Source organism: Arachis hypogaea, chromosome 1 (genome assembly GCF_003086295.3).
Source record: "Arachis hypogaea cultivar Tifrunner chromosome 1, arahy.Tifrunner.gnm2.J5K5, whole genome shotgun sequence".
In the NCBI taxonomy this organism is placed as follows: Eukaryota; Viridiplantae; Streptophyta; class Magnoliopsida; order Fabales; family Fabaceae; genus Arachis; species Arachis hypogaea.
The window spans coordinates 28,780,018-28,805,999 of NC_092036.1; the positions used below are offsets into that span (position 1 = coordinate 28,780,018).

Consider the following 25,982-nt stretch of genomic DNA (forward strand, 5'->3'; position numbering starts at 1 on the left):
ACGTGCCCTTCAAACTAGCTTGGCATGCCGCGCTCAATCCTTCAAGTGGCACGCTCGTCTCTCTATTAACCTTGGCATGCCACGCCTTCTAACTCAAGTGGCACGCCATAGTGGAAGTCTTGTGTTGGCGTGCCACGCCTTCGAGCTCAAGTGGCACGCCCTTTGCTTCTTCTACTTTTCTTTGCCACTGGAAACTTGAACTGGCATGGCACGCCCAGGGTCTAGCATGCCACGCCCTTGTTGTGTGCTTGGCTAAGCTCCTCTGGAAAGTTGCACTAGCGTGGCACGCCTAGGGTCTGTGCGTGCCACGCCCCTTTGTGAGTGAATGGTTCCTCTATTTGGCGTGCCACGCCACGAACTCAAGTGGCATGCCCCAATGCTTCTTTGCCCTCTGAATGACACTGGCGTGCTGATGAGCGGATAGTTTATACGCTTTTTGGCATTGTTTTTAGGTAGTTTCTAGTAGGATCTAGCTACTTTTAGGGATATTTTCATTAGTTTTTATGTAAAATTGACATTTCTAAAATTTACTATAAGTTTGTGTGTTTTTCTATGATTTCAGGTATTTTTTAGCTGAAATTGAGGGACCTGAGCAAAAATCTGATTCAGGCTGACAAAGGACTGCTGATGTTGTTGAATTCTAACCTCCCTGCACTCGAAATGGATTTTCTGGAGCTACAGAACTCCAAATGGCGTATTCTCAACGGCATTGGAAAGTAGACATCTAGAGCTTTCCAGCAATATATAATAGTCCGTACTTTGTTTTAGTTTAGATGACACAAACTGGCGTTCAACGCCAGTTCCATGCTGCATTCTGGAGTAAAACGCCAGAAACACGTCACAAACCAGAGTTAAACGCCAAAAATACGTTACAACTTGGTGTTTAACTCCAAGAGAAGCCTCTGCACGTGTAAAGCTAAAGCTCAGCCCAAGCACACACCAAAGTGGGCCCCAAAAGTGGATTTCTGCACTAAGACTTATTTCTGTCAACCCTAGTAGCTAGTTTAGTATAAATAGAACTTTTTACTATTGTACTAAGGGTCCTTTTCCCTATTTTCGAATTCATATGTCTTTTGTGGAGGATGGCCATTCGGCCATGCCTGGACCATCACTTATGTATTTTCAACGATGGAGTTTCTACACACCATAGATTAAGTGTGTGGAGCTCTGCTGTACCTCGAGTTTTAATGCAATTACTACTATTTTCTATTCAATTCAGCTTATTCTTGTTCTAAGATACTCACTGCACTTCAACATGATGGATGTGATGATCCGTGACACTCATCATCATTCTCACCTATGAACGCGTGACTGACAACCACTTCCGTTCTACCTTAGAATGAGTGAATATCTCTTAGATTCCTTAATCAGAATCTTCGTGGTATAAGCTAGAATTATTAGCGGCCATTCTTGAGAATCCGGAAAGTCTAAACCTTGTCTGTGGTATTCCGAGTAGGATTCAGGAATTGAATGACTGTGATGAGCTTCAAACTCGTGATTGTTGGGCGTAGTGACAGACGCAAAAGAATCAATGGAATCTATTCCGACATGATCGAGAACCGACAGATGATTAGCCGTGCTGTGACAAGAGAATTTGGACCATTTTCACTCAGAGGATGGTAAGTAGCCATTGACAACGGTGATGCCCTACATACAGCTTGCCATGGAAAGGAGTATGAAGGATTGTAGGAAGGCAGTAGGAAAGCAGAGATTCAACAGGAACAAAGCAGCTCCATACACTTATCTGAAATTCCCACCAATGATTTACATAAGTATCTCTATCTTTATTTCATGCTTTATTTATTATTATTTTTGAAAACCATTATAATCATTTAAATCATCCTAATTGAGATTTACAAGATGACCAAAGCTTGCTTCATACCAACAATCTCCGTGGGATCGATCCTTACTCATGTAAGGTTTATTACTTGGACGACCCAGTGCACTTGCTGGTTAGTTGTGCGAAGTTTGAAGAATGTGAGTGAACCATAGTAGTGTGCACCAAGTTTTTGGAGCCATTGCTAAGAATTGTTCAAGTTATGAAAAGAGTAAATCACAATTTTGCCTATCAAGTTTTTGGCGCCGTTGCCGGGGATTGTTTGAGTTTGGACAACTAACGGTTCATCTTGTTGCTCAGATTAGGTAATTTTCTTTTCAAAAAGTTTTCAAAAATTTTTCAAAATTTTTTTTATTTGTTTTCGTTTTTCTAAATATAATTTTCGAAAAATACAAAAAAAATTATAAAATCATAAAAACCAAAAATATTTTGTGTTTCTTGTTTGAGTCTAGTGTCAATTTTTAAGTTTGGTGTCAATTGCATGTTTCTAAAATTTATGCATTTTTTTCGAAAAATCCATTCATGGTATTCTTCATGATCTTCAAGCTGTTCTTGGTAAGTCTTCTTGTTTGATCTTCATATTTTCTTGTTTTGTGTTTTTTGTTGTTTTTCATATGCATTTTTGCATTCATAGTGTCTAAGCATTAAAAATTTCTAAGTTTTGTGTCTTGCATGTTTTTCCTTTCTTGAAAATTTTTCAAACATAAGTCTTGATGTTCATCTTCATCTTCAAAGTGTTCTTGGTATTCATCTTGACATTCATAGTGTTCTTGCATGCATCATGTGTTTTGATTCATAATTTTTATGTTTTGAGTCATTTAGTTGTTTTTCTCTCTCTTCATTAAAAATTCAAAAATCAAAAAAATATCTTTTCCTTATTTATCTCATAAAAATTCGAAATCTTTGGGTTGACTTAGTCAAAATTTTTAAAATAAGTTGTTTCTTGTAAGTCAAGTCAAGATTTCATTTTTTTAAAAAAAATCTTATCTTTCCAAAATTTTTTTCAAAAATCAAATCTTTTTCATTTTTCTTTTATGATTTTCGAAAATTTGAAAATATTTTTCAAATCTTTTCTTATCTTTATTTCATAATTTTCAAAAACTTTACTAACAATTAATGTGATTGATTCAAAAATTTGAAGTTTGTTACTTTCTTGTTAAGAAAGGTTCAATCTTTAAATTATAGAATCATATCTTTTAGTTTCTTGTTAGTCAAGTAATCAATTTTAATTTTAAAAATCAAATCTTTTCCAAAATATCTTCTTCAATCATATCTTTTTCAAAAATTGATTTCAAAATCTTTTCTAACTTCTTTTTTTTTTCAAAATTGATTTTCAAATCTTTTTCAACTAACTAATTGACTTTTTGTTTGTTTCTTATCTTTTTCAAAACCACCTAACTACTTTTCTCTCTCTAATTTTCGAAAATTCCTCACTCTTTTTTAAAATTCTTTTAATTAACTAATTGTTTCAAATTTTAATTTTAATTTTAATTCCTCTCTTAATTTTCGAAAATCACTAATTTTTCAAAAACAATTTTCGAATTTCTCTCCCCCTCATCTTCTATTTATTTATTCATTTACTAACACTCTTCTCTTCATCTAAAAATTTGAACCCTCTCTTCTCCTCTGTGTTCGAATTTTTCTCATCCTTCGTCTATTCTTTTCTTTCTTCTACTAACATAAAGGAATCTCTATACTGTGACATAGAGGATTCCTCTTTCTTTTCTGTTCTCTCCTTTTTCATATGAGCAGGAGCAAGGACAAGGACATTCTTGTTGAAGCAGATCCTGAACCTGAAAGGACTCTGAAGAAGAAGCTAAGAGAAGCTAAAGCACAACAATCCAGAGAAAACCTTACAGAGAATCTCAAAAAAGAGAGAGACATGGCTGAACCCAATCACAATGGTGGAGGCGCAAGGAGGATGCTTGGTGACTATACTACACCTACTTCCAAATTTGATGGAAGAAGCATCTCAATCCCTGCCATTGGAGCAAATAATTTTGAGCTAAAACCTCAACTAGTTGCTCTAATGCAACAGAACTGCAAGTTTCATGGACTTCCATCAGAAGATCCCTATCAGTTTTTAACTGAGTTTTTGCATATCTGTGAGACTGTTAAGACTAATGTGATAGATTCTGAAGTCTACAGGCTCTTGCTTTTCACTTTTGTTATAAGAGACAGAGCTAGAACATGGTTGAACTCACAACCCAAAGATAGCCTGGACTCTTGGGATAATCTGGTCACGGCCTTCTTGGCTAAGTTCTTTCCTCCTCAAAAGTTGAGCAAGCTTAGAGTGGATGTTCAGACCTTCAAACAAAAAGATGGTGAATCCCTCTATGAAGCTTGGGAAAGATACAAGCAAATGACCAAAAAGTGTCCTTCTGACATGCTTTCAGAGTGGACCATTTTGGATATATTCTATTATGGTCTATCTGAGTTCTCTAAGATGTTACTAGACCATTCTGCAGGTCGATCCATTCACCTAAAAAAATTGCCTACAGAAGCTCAAGAACTCATTGACATGGTTGCAAATAACCAATTCATGTACACTTCTGAGAGGAATCCTGTGAGTAATGGGACGCCTCAAAGGAAGGGAATTCTTGAAATTGAAGCTTTGAATGCCATATTGGCTCAGAACAAAATGTTGACTCAGTAAGTCAACATGATTTCTCAGAGTCTGAATGGATGGCAAAATGCATCCAACAGTACTAAAGAGGCATCTTCTGAAGAAGAAGCTTATTATCCTGAGAACCCTGCAATGGCAGAGGTAAATTACATGGGTGAACCCTATGGGAACACCTATAATTTCTCATGGAGAAATCATCCAAATTTCTCATGGAAGGATCAACAAAAGTCTCAACAAGGCTTTAACAATGGTGGAAGAAACAGGCTCAGCAATAGCAAGCCTTTTCCATCATCTTCTCAGTAACAGACAGAGAATTCTGAGCAGAGTCCCTCTAACTTAGCAAACATAGTCTCTGATCTGTATAAGGCCACTTTAAGTTTCATGACTGAAACAAGGTCCTTCATTAGAAATTTGGAGGCACAAGTGGGCCAGCTGAGTAAGAAAATCACTGAAACTCCTCCTAGTACTCTCCCAAGCAATACAGAAGAAAATCCAAAAAGAGAGTGCAAGGCCATTGATATTGTCTTTATGGCCGAATCCTAGGAGGAAGGGGAGGACGTGAATCCCAATGAGGAAGGCCTCATGGGACGTCTCCCAGACAGAAAGGAGTACCCTATTGAGGACCTAAAGGAATCTGAGAATCATATAGAAACCATAGAGATTCTATTGACCTCCTTCTGCCATTCATGAGCTTTGAGAACTATTCTTCCTTTGTAGAGGATGAAGATGTAACTGAAGAGCAAGTTACTCAATATCTAGGAGCCATCATGAAGCTGAATGCCAAGTTATTTGGTAATGAGACTTGGGAAGATGCGCCTCCCTTTCTCATTAGTGAATTAGATACATGGGTTCAGCAAACTTTACCTCAAAAGAAACAAGATCCTAGTAAATTCTTAATACCCTGTACCATAGGCACCATGACCTTTGAGAAGGCTCTGTGTGACCTGGGATCAGGTATAAATCTTACGCCACTCTTTGTAATGGAGAAATTGGGGATCTTTGAGGTACAAGCTGCAAGAATCTCATTAGAGAGAGCAGACAAATCAATAAAACAAGCTTATGGATTGGTAGAGGACGTGATGGTAAAGGTTAAAGGCCTTTACATCCCTGCTGATTTCATAATCTTAGACACTGGGAAGGATGAGGATGAATGCGTCATCCTTGGAAGACCGTTCCTAGCCACAGCAGGAGCTGTGATTGATGTTGACAGAAGAGAATTAGTCCTTCAATTGAATGGGGACTACCTTGTGTTTAAAGCTCAAGGATCTTCCTCTACAACCATATAGAGGAAGCATGAAAAGCTTCTCTCAATACAGAGTCAAACAAAACCCCCACAATCAAACTCTAAGTTTGGTGTTGGGAGGCCACAACCAAACTCTAAGTTTGGTGTTAAATCCCCACATTCAAACTCTAAGTTTGGTGTTGGGAGGTCCCAACAATGCTCTGATGATCTGTGAGCTCCATGAGAGCTCCCTGTCAAGCTATTGACATTAAAGAAGCGCTTATTGGAAGGCAACCCAATTTTTATTTATCTATATATCTATTGTTCTTTTATGTTTTATTAGGTTTATGATCATGTGGAGTCACAAAACAATTGCTAAAATTAAAAACAGAATCAAAAACAGCAGAAGAAATAACACACCCTGGAGGAAGAGCTTACTGGCGTTTAAACGCCAGTAAGGAGCATCTTGCTGGCGTTCAACTCTAGAACAGAGCATGAATCTGGCGTTGAACGCCAGAAACAAGCAGCAGTTTGGCGTTTAAACGCCAGGATTGCACCCTAAGAAAAGCTAGTGTTTAACGCCAGCAACAAGCATCAAGCTGGCGTTAAACGCCAGAAACATGCTACATTTGGGCGTTTAACGCCAGAAACAAGCTTCAGTCTGGCGTTCAACGCCAGGATTGCAGGCAGAGGGCGTTTTACACGCCTAATTGGTGCAGGGATGATTCATCCTTGACACCTCAAGATCTGTGGACCCCACAGGATCCCCACCTACCTCAACTCACCTTCTCTCTTCTTCACACAATCCAATAACACTCTTTCCCAAACACCCTTCACCAATCACCTCAATCTCTCTTCCCCATTACCTCTTTACCACTCACATCCATCCACTATTCCCCACAAACCCGACCTACCTTCAAATTCAAAATCTCTTTCCCACCCAAACCCACCCTAAATGACCGAACCCTAACCCCTCTCCCTCTGCTATATAAACCCCTCTATCCTTCTTCATTTTCACACATCACTACCCTCTCTTATCTCCCTTGGCCAAATATACATCTCTCCCCCTCTCCTCTATTTCTTCTTCTTCTTCATCTAATATTTCCTCTTTTGCTCGAGGACGAGCAACATTCTAAGTTTGGTGTGGTAAAAGCATAGCTTTTTTGTTTTTCCATAACCATTGATGGCACCTAAGGCCGGAGAATTCTCTAGAAAGAGAAAAGGGAAAACAAAAGCTTCCACCTCCGAGTCATGGGAGATGGAGAGATTCATCTCAAAAGCCCATCAAGACCACTTCTATGAAGTTGTGGCCAAGAAGAAGGTGATCCCCGAGGTCCCTTTCATGCTAAAGAAAAATGAGTATCCGGAGATCCGACATGAGATCCAAATAAGAGGTTGGGAAGTTCTTACCAACCCCATTCAACAAGTCAGAATCTTAATGGTTCAAGAGTTCTATGCCAATGCATGGATCACTAGGAACCATGATCAAAGTATGAACCCAAACCCAAAGAATTATCTTACAATGGTTCGGGAGAAATGCTTAGATTTTAGTCTGAAGAATGTAAGGTTGGTATTCAACTTGCCTATGATGCAAGAAGATGCACGCCCCTATACTAGAAGGGTCAACTTTGATCAAAGGTTGGACCAAGTCCTCATGGACATATGTGTGGAAGGAGCTCAATAGAAAAGAGACTCAAAAGGCAAGCCGGTTCAATTAAGAAGACTGGACCTTAAGCCTGTGGCTAGAGGATGGTTGGAGTTCATCCAACGCTCCATCATCCCCACTAGCAACCGATCCAAAGTTACTGTGGATCGGGCCATCATGATCAATAGCATCATGATTGGAGAGGAAGTAGAAGTTCATGAAGTCATCTCTCTAGAACTCTACAATGTAGCCAAAAAGCCCTCCACCTTGGCAAGGCTAGCTTTTCCTCATCTCATTTGCCATCTATGCTACTCAGCTGAAGTTGTCATAGAAGGAGACATCCTCATTGAGGAGGACAAGCCCATCACTAAGAAGAAGATGGAGCAAACAAGATAGCCCATTCATGGATCTCAAGAAATGCATGAGGAAGCTCATCATCAAGAGATCCCTGAGATGCCTCAAGGGATGCACTTTCCTCCAAACAACTATTGGGAACAACTCAATACTTCTCTAGAAGGATTGAGTCATGATATGAACCAATTAAGGGTGGACTACCAAGAGCACTCCATCATTCTCAATGAGATTAGAGAAGATCAAAGAGTTGTGAGGAAGGAGCAACAAAGGCAAGGAAGAGACATAGAGGAGCTCAAGAACACCACTGGTCCTTCAAGGAGAAGGCACCACCATCACTAAGGTTGAATCATTCCTTAACTTCCATGTTCTTATCTCTCTGTTTTTCGGTTTTTGAGCTTCATGTTTGTCTATGTTTGTGTCTTTATTACATGATCATTAGTGTCTAGTGCCTATGTCTTAAGGCTATGAATAATTCCATGAATCCTTCACCTTTCTTAAATGAAAAATGTTTTTAATTCAAAAGAACAAGAAGTACATGAGTTTCGAATTCATCCTTGAAATTAGTTTAATTATATTGATATGGTGACAATACTTTTTGTTTTCTGAATGAATGCTTGAACAGTGCATGTTTTTTATCTTGTTATTTATGAATGTCGAAATTGTTGGCTCTTGAAAGAATGATGAACAAGAGAAATGTTATTGATAATCTGAAAAATCATAAAATTGATTCTTGAAGCAAGAAAAAGCAGTGAATAACAAAAGCTTGCGAAAAAAATGGCGGAAAAAAAAGAGAGAAAGAAAAAGAAAAAAAAGCAAGCAGAAAAAGCCAATAGCCCTTAAAACCAAAAGGCAAGGGTAAAAAGGATCCAAGGCTTTGAGCATCAATGGATAGGAGGGCCCAAGGAAATAAATCCATGCCTTAGCGGCTAAAATAAGCTATCCCTAACCATGTGCTTGTGGCATGCAGGTCCAAGTGAAAAGCTTGAGACTGAGTGGTTAAAGTCGTGATCCAAAGCAAAAAGAGTGTGCTTAAGAGCTCTGGACACCTCTAACTAGGAACTTTAGCAAAGCTGAGTCACAATCTGAAAAGGTTCACCCAGTCATGTGTCTATGGCATTTATGTATCCGGTGGTAATACTGGAAAACAAAGTGCTTAGGGCCACGGCAAAGACTCATAAAAGTAGCTGTGTTCAAGAATCAACATACTTAACTAGGAGAATCAATAACACCATCTGAACGCTGAGTTCCTATAGATGCCAATCAATCTAAACTTCAAAGGATAAAGTGAGATGCCAAAACTATTCAAAAGCAAAAAGCTACTAGTCCCGCTCATCTAATTAGAACTAATATTCATTGATATTTTGAGATCTATAGTATATTCTCTTCTTTTTATCCTATTTAATTTTCAGTTGCTTGGGGACAAGCAATAATTTAAGTTTGGTGTTGTGATGAGCAGATAATTTATACGCTTTTTGGCATTATTTTTAGGTAGTTTCTAGTAGGATCTAGCTACTTTTAGGGATATTTTCATTAGTTTTTATGCAAAATTCACATTTCTGGACATTACTATGAGTTTGTGTGTTTTTCTATGATTTCAGGTATTTTCTGGCTGAAATTGAGGAACCTGAGCAAAAATCTGATTCAGGCTGACAAAGGACTGCTGATGCTGTTGGATTCTGACCTCCCTTCACTCGAAATGAATTTTCTGGAGCTACAGAATTTCAAATGGTGCTCTCTCAACGGCGTTGGAAAGTAAACATCCAGAGCTTTTCAGCAATTAATAATAGTCTTTACTTTGTTCGAGTTTAGATGACACAAATTGGCGTTCAATGCCAGTTCCATGCTGCATTCTGGAGTAAAACGCCAGAAACACGTCACAAACCAGAGTTAAAAACGCCAAAAACACATTACAACTTGGCGTTTAACTCCAAGAGAAGCCTCTGCACGTGTAAAGCTCAAGCTCAACCCAAGCACACACCAAAGTGGGCCCCGGAAGTAGATTTCTGCACTAAGACTTATTTCTGTAAACCCTAGTAACTAGTCTAGTATAAATAGGACTTTTTACTATTGTACTAAGGGTCCTTTTCCCTATTTTCAAATTGATGTCTTTTGTGGAGGCTGGCCATTCGGCCATGCCTGGACCATCACTTATGTATTTTCAACGGTGGAATTTCTACACACCATAGATTAAGGGTGTGGAGCTCTGCTGTACCTCGAGTTTTAATGTAATTACTACTATTTTCTATTCAATTCAGCTTATTCTTGTTCTAAGATATTCACTGCACTTCAACATGATGGATGTGATGATCTGTGACACTCATCATCATTCTCACCTATGATTGCGTGACTGATAACCACTTCTGTTCTACCTTAGAACGAGTGAATATCTCTTAGATTCCTTAATTAGAATCTTCATGGTATAAGCTAGAATTATTGGCGGCCATTCTTGAGAATCCGGAAAGTCTAAACCTTGTCTGTGGTATTCTGAGAAGGATTCAGGGATTGAATGACTATGACGAGCTTCAAACTTGTGATTGTTGGGCGTACTGATAGACGCAAAAGAATCAATGGATTCTATTCCGACATGATCAAGAATCGACAAATGATTAGCCATGCTGTGACAAGAGCATTTAGACCATTTTCACTGAGAGGATGGAAAGTAACCATTGACAACAGTGATGCCCTACATATAGCTTGCCATGGAAAGGAGTATGAAGGATTGAAGGAAGGCAGTAAGAAAGCAGAGATTCAACAGGAACAAAGCAGCTCCATACACTTATCTGAAATTCCCACCAATGATTTACATAAGTATCTCTATCTTTATTTTATGCTTTATTTATTTATTATTTTCGAAAACCATTATAATCATTTGAATCAGCCTAACTGAGATTTACAAGATGACCATAGCTTGCTTCATACCAACAATCTCTGTGGGATCGACCCTTACTCACGTAAGGTTTATTACTTGGACAACCCAGTGCACTTGCTGGTTAGATGTGCGAAGTTGTGAAGAATGTAAGTGAACCATAGTAGTGTGCACCAAGTTTTTGGAGCCATTGCTAAGAATTGTTCAAGTTATGAAAAGAGTAAATCACAATTTTGCCTATCACGTGCCACGCCTGGTTACTCAAGTGGCACGCCTAAGTGAAGAATAGTGAATGGCGTGCCAGGCCTTCGATACCAAGTGGCACGCCCCATGTAATTGGCCTCTTCCATCCTCTCTGGAAACTTAGACCAGCGTGCCACGCCTAAAGGTTGGCGTGCCATGCCCATGATCTTGTCTTGTTCCAGTAGTTGGCGTGCCATGCCTCGGCCTTCAAGTGGCACGCCATAGTGACATGCTCGGATTGGCATGCCACGCCTTCGACACCAAGTGGCACGCCCAGTCCGTGCTCATGTTATCCTGTGCATTGGTGTGCCGAGCCTGGTTGCCCAAGTGGCACACCTAAGTGAGGTTGAGAGGTTGGCATGCCACACCTTCGACTTCAAGTGGCACGCCCAGTCTTCAATTGCCTTCAGCCCCTTCTCTGGATCATTGTACCAGTGTGCCACGCCATGCTGCTCAAGTGGCACGCCCATGTATTTGTGCACTCTTCAAGCTTGGCATGCCACGCCTGGGTCTTCAAGTGGCATGCCAAAGTGACTTTTTGGAGCTGGCGTGCCACGCCTTCGACACCAAGTGGCACGCCATAGTGGAGGTTCTTCTTGAGATGGTGAGTTGGCATGCCACACCCCTTTGCTCAAGTGGCACGCCCATAGTAATTGATGGGTCAGGCGTGCCATGCCCAACCTGGCGTGCCATGCCCCTTTTGTGTCCTCCATTTTGCTTTCTGGAATTTTGTACTAGCGTGCCACGCCCAGTCCCTGGCGTGCCACGCCCACATGTATGCATGGATCTCCCTTCTAAAATTTAGTACTGGCGTGCCACGCCAATGCATTTTTGTGGTGTTTGCTCCCAAGTGGCACGCCAATTTCACACGCCCAGCTTCTTGTTTGTCTTCTTCCCATTTCTGATGCCCTTTTTCACCTGAAATTCAGCACAACTCATCTCAAAGTAGTGTACCATAATATTCATCAAATAATGAATGAATTATACTGATCAAATGAGATTTGTGCACTTTTATGGCCTTCTTTATGCAAGAAAGAAAGGTAGATGATGCAAGTCATCACTCACCAACCACTCTTTTGCCTCTTGCCACTGCTTCTCTTCTCAATCTTAGTAATGTTCTCTATGGTTCAGAATCGTAGGAGATTTCAGCTCTCCTTCTCCCTGTCATACACAAGACAGAATCACAAAGGAAAAAAAATGTTAACACCCTTGGGAAGAAGGGTGGGTAAGCCAAACTAATTGATACAAAATAACAAACAGTTAGAGTTCTCTTGTTAGTGTTAGTATGTAGGTAGTGAAAAATTAAAAAAATGAGATAAAAGAACTAACAAAGATAAAAGAAATGCTTAATCTAATTGTTCATCCACTTAATTACTCTCAATTCAAATCAATCCCCGGCAACGACGCCATAAAACTTGATGACCGGAATTCACTACCCACATATATAATGAATCCGTTCTTTGGCAAGCGTACTAAATATCATCAAGTAATAACCCACGAGGAGTGGGATCGTATCCACAGAGATTGATTGATTGAGTAGTATTAGCTAATGAGTTAATTATTTAAGCTAATCAGATAGACAGTATTGAGTACTGAAAATTAAATTACAGAATTATAAAGAACATGAAAGTAAAGGAAAGCAATAAAGTGCTGGAATGTAAATGGCAAGAATGTAAAGAACAGAAACATAAAAGGCTGAATTGTAAAAGGGAGTGGGGAATTAGCAGAATGTAAAAGAAAGCTATAAAGAATGTGGAAGATAAGAATAGGGGAATTCATTAGGATTAGGAGATGTTGATATCTTTGGATTAAATTCACTTCATCTCATCTTCAATCATGCAACTCATTGACCTCTTAGCAATCATGATTGATTGAGTCCCAATCCCTCGGTAACTCAATCTCTCAAATCTTGATAATCAGCTAATTCCTTGGTCTAATTGCTCAGGAAGAGAGATATGCTTGGTCCCTGATTATACCACACATCATCATAGATCCAAATAATGGGTGGATTATATGTCACCATATCCAATCCCAAAACCCATATTCTACTCAAGTGTGAGAAGGTATTTCAAGCATGGTTTCATGTTTCCTTTTCCAAGGTTTCCATGAAACCCATTTTGCATTCAACTTCTTTCCCAAGATGATTGAAGACTAGCATGAAGAACGAAATTCCTTCTAGCAAATCAAAGAGAAGATGAAGAGAAGATAAAATTCACTATCATTAATCCATCAAGTACAACAGAGCTTCCTCTCCCAATGAGAGGGAGTTTAGCTACTCAAAGCTCAGAAAAAAGTACAAGAGATGGAAGAGATGAAGTGTAAAGTGAAAACTAGATCTAAACTTGGCAATGCCAATCCAATACTACCCAACTCAACCCCTTTTTCAGTACTTCTAGGGGGTATTTATACTACTCCTATCACTAGAATTAAGAAAAATCCAAAAGGAAAAGAAAATTACAATTGGAAGGAAAAGAAAAACTCAATAAACGTGACCTCCAGTAGCTGGCGTATGATTGGCGTTTAAGTGGCATGCCACGCCTAGCCTCCAAAATTGGCTTGGTGCGCCACGCCCAGCTCTTCAAGTGGCACGCCCCATGTTATGGCATCCCTGGCGTGCCACACCTTCGAGCCCAAGTGGCACGCCCAGGGTCTTCTTTAGTGTTGGCTAGCCTGGCGTGCCATGGCTTCGAGCCCAAGTGGCATGACCAGGGTCTTCTTGAAACCTTGGTTAGCTTGGTGTGCCACACCTTTGACCTCAAGTGGCACGCCCAGGCTCTTCTTAAAGCATTGGTTAGCCTGGCATGCCACGCCTTGAGCCTCAAGTGGTACGCCCAGGCTCTTCCTTGGAGCTTTGAACTAACGTGGCACGCCCAGGGCCTGGCGTGCCACGCCCATTGTAGGTGTTGCATTTCCTTCTCTGGAAAACATAACTGGCGTGCCATGCCCATAATTCTTCCTTGCTCCAGTAGCTGGCGTGCCACGCCCAGCATTCAAGTGGCACTCCCAGGTAAATAGTGAGAGTTGGTGTGCCACGCCTTCGACCTCAAATGGCACGCTCAGCTTTGGTACTTGGTCTTCTTTAGTGTTGGCGTGCCATGCCAGGGACCCAAGTGGCACACACAAGTGAGGATGATATCTGGCGTGCCACGCCTTCGACACCAAGTGGCACGCCCAAGTGTTTGGTTCTTCAACTTCCTCTCTAGAAACTTGAAGTGGCGTGCGATGCCTTGACATTCAAGTGGCACGCCCAAGTGAGGATGATATCTGGCGTGCCACGCCTTCGACACCAAGTGGCACGCCCAAGTTAAGTTGACTCCTCCAAGCTTGGCATGCCACGCCTGGGTCTTCAAGTGGCACGTCCAAGTGATGGGCTAGAGCTGGCGTGCCATGCCTTCGATACCAAGTGGCACGCCCAAGTGATGAACTAGAGTTGGCGTGCCATACCTTCGATACCAAGTGGCACGCCCAAGTGGAGTCCCTTTCTGGATTGATGAACTGGCATGCCACGCCCAATGGTTTAAGTGGCACACCCATTGTGTGTGATAGACTTGGCATGCCACGCCCAACTTGGCGTGCCACGCCCCTTTTGTCGCCTTCAACATTGCTCTCTGGAGTTCATTACTGGCATGCCACGCCCATTCATTTTCATGGCATTTGTTTCAAGTGGCACGACCATTATACACGCCCAGCTTTACTTGATGTTTCTTGCCCTTTTTGTTACTCTTTTCACCTGAAATTCAACACAAACCCATTTCAAAGTAATGTACCATAATATTTGTCATTTGGTTCATAAAATTGCATTGAAAAAATGAATACGTGCTCTTTTTATGGTCCTTTTAGATAGAAAAAAGGGTAAATGATGTAAGTCATCACTAGTCCAAATCAGAACAAGTATCATCCTCACTCCAACACTCCCAAGTTCGTGCTTGTCGCTGCAGCTACTGCCGCTGATGTATCTACCTCATCTACTTCCTGATAGTTTATCTTTTGTTTCTCTATTTCATATTGAGTCTTTTCTTAAACAACTTTTTTTTATTCTCCGTTAATACTTTTTCTACTCTATTCACTACTCCAGGTAACTCTAAATGGTACTTTGATTCTAGTTGTTTCAAGCACATGTCACCTATGCGTTATGTTTTCTCCACTTTGTCTATCACTACTACTACACTGTCTATTCTCACTGTTGATGAATCACTTATGTACATGAATTATAAAGGATTTATCTCACAGTCTTACTTTCACTTATGTGATACTTATTATTTCACTCCAAAATTGAATTTCAATCTTATCTTTGTGGGCCAATTAGTTGAATTTGGTTTTGATGTTAATTTTTTTTTTCTAGTTGTTGTGTGTGGGATCCTCAGACGGGACAAATCATTGTGACTGGATGTAAGGTCGTAAGATTGCTTGAACTTAGGAATCTTCATGTTTCCTCTACCACAAATCTATATGCCATTTCTTCACCATCTACACTTCACTTGTGGCATCATCATCTTGCTCATAGCTCGCTAGAAAAATTGTGTTCTCTTGTGTTTAAGGGAGGATTAAGATTAGTCAATAATGAGTCTTTTGATTGTACTTTTTGTCAAACTGCAAAATAACCATCTTTATCTTTTCATAATAGTTTATCTATTATTTGTTCTTCTTTTGATCTTATACACTATGATGTTTGGGAGCCTACTTCTACAATTTCTATGGGGGGCTTGATATTTTGTTATATTTATTAATGATAATTCACATTTTACTTAGACTTATTTAATGTATAATAAACATAAATTGCCTTAGATTTACATCAATTTTGCTACTATGATTATAACACAATTTTTAAACGTCATTAAAGTTTTCAACGTGATAATACAATGTAGTACTGTGACTCCAAACTTTTGAACTTTCTTGCTGAACATGCCACCTTGTCTGAATTCTCTTGTCTTGGAACATCTCAACAAAATGGTAGAGGAGAACGCAAATATTGTCATATTCTTAACTCTGTTCGTGCAATGCTTCTTCCCTCTTCTTGTTTGGGATGAAGCTATACTCACTATTGTCCATAGTATCAATCATCTTTCTTCCTCTTCTCTAGGTAACATCACTCACCAGACTATAGTTCGTTGAGAGTGTTTAGTTGTGTCTTTTTTGTTCTCCTTCAACCCTATGAACATAATAAACTTGAACCTTGGTCTCACCTATGTTGTTTCGTTGGTTATGGCACTGAACATAAAGGTTATCATTGTTGGGATCCTATCTCTTGACGAATTCGAATATCTCATCATGTTGTATTTTGCGAACATCATATGTTTTTGAGTTTCTCTTTCTTTCTCAATCTATTTCTCCTACCAATTCACCTTTCTTTACTAATCCTTCTATTTATCTTTTTTCCTAGTTATGATAATACAAGAATTGTGAAAACACCTCTTCCTAAGCCTCTTATTCCTATCCCTTCTAATATTCTTGATGATCCAAGCCCAAACAATAATCCTACTCTTGTAGTACTTCCTCCTCTGTCTACTAGCAATACTAGAGTAAGAAATTCACTGCCACTTCTTCTTGATTATCATTGTTTTGGTATTATCCTATACGTCCATGAACCTAGTTCATACAAAGATCCAAATTGGTAGCAAATAATGCAAGAAGAAATCCAAACATTAGATAAATCACATACTTAGGACTTGGTTGATCCGCCTTCTAATCAAGAAGTTATAGGTAGCACATGGGTATATTAAATCAAGAATCCGGTCCGATGGCTCTATTGACATGTATTAAGCTTGTTTAGTTGCTCAATGATGTACTCAAGAGTATGGTATCAATTATGAAGAGACTTTTATTCTCGTTCCTCGACTTACATATGTTCGAGCTCTTCTTACAATTGTTGCAGTCCGTAAATGGTCTCTAAGTCAGATGGATGTGAAAAATACTTTCCTCTGGGATATTCTTGGTCTCCTAACAAAGTTTGTCTTCTTTGTAAGGCACTCTATGGTCTTAAGCAAGCTTCTCGAGAATGGTTTGAAAAGTTTAGCAATACTTTCTACAACCTCGGTTTTACTTTCAGTTCTCATGAGAATGCTCTTTTCATTCACAACATTGACAAGGGTGTTGTTCTCCTACTATTATATGTAGATGACATGATCATTACTGGCGATGATGTTGCTAGAATCACTGATCTCAAAGCAAGCTTTCACCACCACTTTGAGATGAAAGACCATGCATCTCTTAGTTATTTTCTTCGTTTTAAATTTATATCATCAAAAGATGACATTAATCTTTCTCAGGCAAAGTACTCATCTAATCTTCTTGCTCGGGCTGGAATTACTAATAGTCACACAAAATCTACACCTCTTGAGCCTAATGCTCAGTTCACTCCAATGGATGGCACTGGTTTGGATGATCCCACTTCCTACAGATAATTGGTTGGTGGTCTTGTCTACTTAAATATTACTTGACCGGATAGTTTCTATCTTGTTCATGTTGTTAGCTAGTCCTTATTGCTTCCCTCACTACTCATTCTGATGATGTTCTTCGGATACTTCGCTACATCAAAAGTACTATGTTTTAAGGTCTTCATTTTTTTCACTCAATCTTCTTTGATCCTTCAAGCATATTCTGATACTAATTGGGCTGGTGACCCCACTAATTGTTGCTCTACTACCGATTATTATATGTTTCTTGGTGACTCTTTTATCTCCTAGCATGCCAAGAAACACACTTTTAAAGCTCGATTAAGCACCAAAGTAGAATATTATGCTTTGGCTGACACTTCTACTGAAGTCATTATGATTTGTTGCCTTCTTGAAGATTTGGGAGCTACTCAATCTTTTTCTACTGGTCTCTATTGTGTTAATAGAAGTGCTATTCACATTGCCCATAATGATGTCTTTTATGAGCAAACCAAGCACATTGATAATGACTGTCATTTTGTATGACAACGACTTCTCATTAGTATCATTCATCTAATCATTGTTAGGATTTTGGATTAGACTGTTGATATCTTTATCAATATTCATCATCTTACTCTTTTTAAAATTTAATGTCTAAATTCGAGATAGTTTCCTTAGCATCCACTTGAGTATGAGAGGGGGTATTAGAATATGATTAGCAAATTAGGTATAGGTTAGTAAAGTTATTAAGAAGTTGTTAATGTTAGTGAATAATTAGTTAAATAGTTAGTAGAGTTGTTAAAATTATTGTTGAAAGTATGTGTATAAATAAATTTTTTATATCAATGAATTGAAGAACATACAAAAACACATTTTTTATATTTCTTTCTTATATTTTTCTATAAAAATATTAAAAAATATGACATTTTAATAAGTGTTGCTAAAGTCATTAAGCCACCATAACTACAATATGTACAGACACTGAAATAAGTCTCAATATTGTGTTTAGTGTAAAATAAGAAACAGAAACTAAAATAAGAATGAAACTTAAATTTATTTTACACCAAAAAGTAAAGTTAGAATTAATTAAATAAAATGGAAGTATTTTAAGTATAAAATGTTATTAAAGTTTCAATTTCCGTTCCCAAAAATTTTAGTTTTCTGTGTTTCCATTTTTTGGACATACTGAAATACTAAATTTTTAAAGATAGAAACTGAAATTTTAATATCAATTTCTAAACTAACAAACATAATTTTGAGTCCCAGTGTTTTAGCCTTTGTCTTATTATCTCAAAATAAATGCTGCTTTAATAGGTAAAGTACTCTACCTTAATAAATAATTTCCGTACCTTGAGCGTTATTTTTACTTTCGTTACTATGGTTGTAGTTGATGAGCCCAAATTAAAGTCAATGCCAACACCCAATTTTGGGCACCTAGTTTGAGCTAGTGTTGGATTACTTTGATTCAATTTTTGTAACACCACTTGCCTCTATTACAGTATCCATTTATTATTTTTAAAGATTATCTCGGATAATTTACTAAACTAGTAATAAAAAATTTGTATTATTGACAAAAATAGTTTCAAAAATACAAATTACAAATAACTATTCAAAAGATTTAAAATATGATAAAAATAATAATTAAAAAAAGGTTTAGATATTGAATTTGTTCCAATTTTTTATATGTATATATATTTTTAATAGTTGTTCAAATATTTATACAAAAATTCAGATCAAATATAAAGTTATTTTGCCAAATACAAAAATTATTTGTCATTTAAATTTTTTTTGTAGTTATATTTATTAAGTTTCTATAATTTTCGAAAATTTATTTGTTCTTCATATCTTACAAAATTATTTTTGTTGGTAACATAAACTTCCATATACATATTTTAGTTTTCATATTTAAAATCAAACGTACTAATCGCATTGTTTAAAGAAAAATTATATATTTGCAGAACTGCTAAGTGTGTACCTTTCTTTTATAGTATAGTATATTTAGTAATTTATTTATTTATCTTTTAATACAAAATACAGAAAGTATATATATCGGATGTACACAAGAAAAACTGGAAGTATATACACATGGGATGTATAAAAAAAAAACAAGAGGAGTGCATATTTCTCTTTTTTAAATTCCTTTATTACTTTGTTTATGGAGATTTGATCCGACCAAAATTTTATATATACACTTGAATCATCCTGGTTGAACGCTTAGTTTAAAATTTAAAAACAGCTAAAATGTGGTCCGAATATATGTCCTTATTATTCATCGATAAAAAGCTTGCTTAAAAATAGACTTGGCGAAAACAAAATCTTCAATTTGTAGATGCGATACATATGAAACAAAAGAAAAAGGAAAAAGTTCATGATGAAAGTTGACAAGGAAAGAAAAGGAAATTTTATTTATGAGTCTCAAAATGTTTAATAATAATAATAATAATAATAATAATAATAATAATAATAATAATTTAAAATAAAAAGTGTAGAGTATTTATTTATGAGTCTCAAAATGTTTAATAATAATAATAATAATAATAATAATAATAATAATTTAAAATAAAAAGTGTAGAGTATATGTTTGTTGAATTGTCAAGAAAGCGAGAGAATGAAGCAAAAGAGCAAGAGCCAAGAGGCATGGGTAAGCACACTTCCTGAACAATATAATGCAAAATTTGTATATATAGATAAGCATGCAATGCAAGAAGCAAATAAATAAATATATAAATAAAAAGGGACCACACCAATAGGTGTATATAGCATTGTTATTGCTGGATTTTCTCCGCATTGTTACCTTGATCCTAAGGGGATATTCCTCCAATTATTATAGGGGAATGCTCCCATAAAGACGCATAAAACGTCTCTTTTTAAAGATATTTTTTAATAATTAAAATTTAACATATATAATCACTTAAATTGTGTTATTGTTGTCAAAATTAGGTAAGACAAATTAATTTGACCGAAAAATAGTGAATCAAATTTTGAATCGGTCTAAATTAATATTATTTTTTAAATGATTATAATACCCCTATTATATAAAATGACTAAAATACTCTTATTATATATATTAATTTTGAGAATCATAAATTCTAGTCATTTTCTTCTCTGTCGTTATTGGGTTAGAATTTAAAGTTTTTAAAATTAATATATATATATATATATGGAATATTTTAGTTGTATTTTATAATAGGGATATTGTAGTAATTTTTTATAAAAAATATTAATTTATACCGATTCAAAATTTAATTTATTAATTTTTTTGCTAAATTGATTTGTCCGATCTAATTTTAATAAAAATAATATAATTTAATTACTTATATGTATTAAATTTTAGTTTTTAAAAAATATCTTTAAAAAAAGACATTTTTAACATCTTTATTTAAGTGGCTCCCATTATTATATTGTTCTAGATGTGTCCATCAATTATTCCGCACTATGATTTTGCACAAGAATCCACTGATTTACAATATCTGCTTATTAGATTTGTTTCTAGCTATGGCACTATGTAACGAGTCCTATGTCAAGAAAACCATCACTTTAAAATAATTGAAGTCGGATAACAAGTTGAATTTTCTTATACCAATAATCACTTTTTGTGATGTTTTCTCCAAAAAATTTGTGTATGAAAATTATTTAGTGGCATTCCTTGAGAACTAATGAAAATTTTCACCTTCCAATATAAAAAAATACTGAATACTATCGTCGAACATTAGCGGCGGATTTACCAACGGATTTGGTAATAATTCGTCGAGTAAAAAAATTACCATCAGATTTGGGTTTTTGATGGTAAATTCGTCAGTAATAATTAGAGGAAAAAAAAAGAAAAATTGACGTAATAATTACCGTCGAATTTATCTGCTGGTAATTCGAATTAGTGAAATACTACATTTTGATCATTCGCAAAGCGTTATCGCTGGTAATCTTGCCCTAAATTTGAATTGTGATCCCCTCTCTCTCTCTGCCCCCCTAGAAACCACCTCCAACATCCCCTCCACCAGCGTCGACCACCACCAACAGCGTTTAAAGAGTGCGTGGACTCCTTGCGTTGCATTGGTCGCTCTATCACCCCACCATTGCTGCCGCCGCCACTGCTACCATCGTTGTCGCTGCTGCTCCCTGTGTCACTGAAACTGCCTCCTTCCTCTCTATAGATATGTAATGCACGAGCATCTTTAATTGTTTTTTTTATTTTTTTTAATAAAATTAATGAATTCTTTGTTATAATTGATATTTTAGTGCTTGTAATCAATGTTTTTGAGTTTTCTTTTTTAATTTTGGTGTGTGTAAGAAAGTGCTGAAAATAAGCAAAAATGAGAAAAAAGACAAGCAAGCAAGAGAAATAAACACAAACAAGGAGGATACGGACCAAACATGGATCAAGCATGCAAAAATTGAAGCCCCTATAGTGTTGAAGGAAGAAGCCCATGTGTACTTCTTGGGATGTCCTCCGTATAACGTACAAAAATGCTCCCTTAGTGGCTTGCATGAAGCCAAGCGTACTACGTGGGAAGTTCTGTTTATGATTTTTAATCACTCTAATTTTAAATAAGTGATATATATTTTGAATTAGAACAATTTTTAAAAATTGTGTTTTCTTTTAAGATTTAACTGGATAGTACTAACTTAAATACGTGACATATAATTTGACCTAAGGACTAATTTTAAATTTTATTTAAATCAAAAATCAATTTTTGTACCTTAATTAATTAAAGTGATGCCTAATTAATGCTTGAGAAACTGAGGAGTTAAGAAATTGGAAATCAGTTACTAAAGATTTTGTGGTGAAAGATCTTTACAAATTTCAGGATAAATAAACAAAATTAGTTATCCTAAGAGCATAAGCATCTCTAAAGCCCTTGACTCTTATTTTCACTGTTTTCTCTCAATCAATATTCAAGATCTATTATCCGAAGCATTCAAACATTCTTAAATTTTTTGGTAAGATTCTAAGATTTTTTCTTGTCCTATCCGATCATCAATAAGGTGTAATTAATTTAATTAGACTTTTAATTTGATATTTACTTAGCTTGTTCAATCCCTTAATCCTCATGAGAACCATATTCATTCACCGTAATATTATTTGTGTGATCTGATACATTTATTGGTATCCGTGAACTTCAATTGATAAACGACAACAATTGTAACAATTGAAAATATAATTATCACTGCCCTGCAATTGTGACCCGATGCAGTCGAACTAATTACCGCATTCGCAATATGATGGCCATGATTACAATTGTGAACCACAATTTGAAATATTAATCATCATGTCACATATTTTGACTAGACTGAAGTACATATGTGGATTAATAGACTAATATATATGAAGCTAAGGTGATTGATGAGTGTGGCTAGTGTTAAGTCCAATTTTGTCTAGCACGTTAGCTTGTTTGTTTCATAACATTTAATAGTTTAGTTTGTCCCTTAGCCATAAGATAAAATGGTATGGTATTCAATTCCGTCGACATTGGCATGCACTACTCTGTATATATGGTTCTAACATAGCTTAGGTGATACAAAAATCCATACCATCTTGTCTTTTACTTGTTTGAATACACACTTTGGGTTATTGATTTCAATTAAGGGATAAGGTGGTGATGATAATATATGTAGTGGCAGAAGAATCCAAATGAGACCCTTTTTTCCCATTTAATAATAATTTTTAATAACAAATCACATGGGATTAACGGATTATCCTGTTTAATTGGGTGGTGGCCATTTTCATTATCAACTTTAATTTGGCTTGGCTAGACATGTTTCTTACAAAAACATATTAAAGCACATCTTCCATATGAAAAAAAAAAAAAACAAACAAACAAACAAAGTCTTTAATGAATGTTATCTTCTTATCAAGATTTTTGGTTATGCGGTTTAACTCAATATATATAATTCTTGTTGGTGCTACCTAAATTTTGTCTAATTATATTGTAGGATATGAGTGTCGTTCGTGTGGAGTGAATTATTATGCTTTTAAATTTCTGAATAAAAATTAAAACAAATTTTATCTCTTAAAGAGTGACAATCTATATGCGTACATGCATGGGAAAAATACATGAGAAAAAAGATGGTTAGCATATGCGAAAAAATAAAACTCATGGTTCAAAAAATAGACTGAATCTGTCGGTTTAATCAAATTAACCGAAAATTGATCTTCTATTTGATCTAGCCATTATAAAACGTTTACTTGCATCGAACTGACAAAATATCCATCTGAATTGACAGAAAATAAACATTGTAAGCAAGACGCACATACCTTTTTAGCAATTACACCAGTTATTTCAAATAATAAAGTGATAAGTACTAAGTAGAGTATTCTTTCCGCAGAAAATTGTCAATTCCTGAAATTAACTCAATTAAACTACTATTTGAACAATATAAAGTCTCTAGAATGCAAAAGAGATTAAAACAAAGATAAGAATTCAAGATTGAGAGTTTGAATAAAATAAAATGAATACTAGGACAATTGATTTCATCATAATATGGAATTGGATATTTATGATTATGTCATTCACTTTCTTAGTTGTGAATTCAAATTGGTTAAGTTTCTTAATCTAGTTTCTAGCCTTTCTTAAGGTCAACAAATTCTGTTAAATTTATATAGATGTATTAATTTCTGAGCTACATTTTTTGTGAGTAAAGTATTATATTTTGTAAAACTGGTATAATAATCACATAAATCATATTTGTCTATCTGTAGTTTTCACTTTATTTATGTTGTTTACGATTAGTAATTTTATTTACAATTTTTTTCTTAAATGCATGATAAATTAACATATCATCATTTAAATGGTGCATTTAAAAATATTAAAATTGGTTATAAGCACATGTGATTCAAAACAAGTATTAGTAAATGAGATTGATCTATAATTATCCAATTCACATAAAAGGCTACCTCTTTGTTCTAGCTTAACAAGATTAGCTAATAATAACATGAATAAAACAAAAAATATAAATAAAGGATCAGAGAAAAGTATACATTGTTGAAGAATGAGGTTGGATTGTTAATTCCAAACTCTAATATTTTCTAGCTATCTTTCCTCTAATATGTGTTTCTATTTTTTAGAGTACTTATCACAAAAAATTCTATATTAAATTCTATGTTTTAAGCTCTAAATGAGCTCTCCTTTTTATAGTGCAAGGAATGCTTAATTTTCAACTCTTAATATGCATGGTTTGAATAAAATCTGATTGAAATCTTTCGATTTCTGCAAAATTTGATTATAACTTTTATTTGGCAGCATAATTATCTTGAATTTAGTGACATTGCAGCTGTAATTTGATAGAAATTATGTATCTTCACTATAAGAAAAAAAGTCCTGTTGTCACCTCTTTTTTTAGCCATACTTAAAAATTGTGGCCTAAAATGGTCAATGAACACGCCTTCTTAGCAGTGATAATTAATTAAATTTTTTGCCATACTTTTTACGTTAGGCTTGTAAATGTGCCCATAGATAGAAATCAAAACACTTTTGAAACGTGACTATTTTTTTGTTTTAGCTGCTTTTTAATGGCATGCCAATTTTCTCTAACTATTTGAATATGTAAAAAAAAAAAAAAACATGGCAAAAAAGTTCACACCCTATTATATATATTAGTTTTTAGAAACTAAATTCTTAACCCTTTGACGTCACTCCCTCTCCTCTTATATTCTCTCCTATCAAAATTTGTAAACCCATATAAATGATAAATAATAAATAATGAATTACTTATAAGGGTTAAGAAATTGAAAATTTATAACTTGGAAAATTGTCGGTGAGAATTTAATTTAGAAAATAAATTTGAGTGTAAAAATATACTTAATTATGAAAAAATGCGTATCGGCATTAAAATCATATGTACCGGCTTAAATCTTTTCGGTACTGTGTGTGAAAGAACTAAAACTGTGAAAATGACAAGAAAAATATTTAGAACATAAATCAGAATACTTATTTTAACGATTTTTGCCCAAAGTGGGGCCAACGGGATAAAAATTACAACGGGCCTTACCAAAGCCCAAGCCCATGGTATATAAACCTTAATACACCCAAATCACATTCATTTCTCCCAATTTTCATTGAGAGTCACAAAGAGAAGAGAGGGGGAGAGGGGAAGAGGAAACCTTGACATTATTCACATAACACTTTCAAATCCACATATCTCTCAAATTGGAACTCTGAATCACAATCCGTTTACGGCTACGCGTTCGTCTTGGTTTTCTCTTCAATTCTATCTAACTATTGTATTAAGAAATTTTGAAATTCTTTACCCATTTTCTGTTTCTTCTCTGAATTCACGTTTTGATAGTTGTGGTGTTGAGGAATTGTGATTTTGATGTTTAAGGGAAGCTTAACCACCATTTTAGTGGGGTTTTGACCCAAGATTACGTGGTACAAGGTAAGAGATCTCGTTTCCTTTGAATTTCCCCTATATGTGCAAACCCTATCTTGAACTATGTGTGAAATTTGGTGAAATTAGAGTTGCTAGAGTTGCTTGGTTGACTTTGTGCGAATTAGGTGCTTGGTGAGGTTGCGGAGCTTTTGTTGAGGCTTGAATTGGCGCTTGGGTTGATTTTGGATCACTTGGTGGAGGCTTAGAGGATCAATTGAGACTTGGGTCCATCTGGAGAGAAAATCCAAGCATTGGGAAACCGCTGCCATTAAAGTACGGATTAGTTTCGGGTAGACATTATGTAAGATTATGTAAAAACCTAGATTAATTGTCCCTAGGATAGTGTTGAATGAAATAATTGTTGTTGTGAATGATTGATGGTTTAGTATGGATTTTGTATTGGTTGATGGTTGAATGATGGATATGATTACTGATATGTGGTTTAGTGTAA

The 25,982-nt window shown here is 36.0% G+C and overlaps 1 non-coding gene across 1 annotated transcript; it reads right to left on the minus strand.

Moving 5' to 3' along the window:
- Positions 1 to 4,121: 4,121 nt before the first annotated feature.
- LOC112715616 (small nucleolar RNA R71) lies at positions 4,122 to 4,229 on the minus strand. Its single transcript, XR_003159868.1, has one exon. It is a non-coding gene; the product is annotated as a small nucleolar RNA R71 (small nucleolar RNA).
- Positions 4,230 to 25,982: the final 21,753 nt, after the last annotated feature.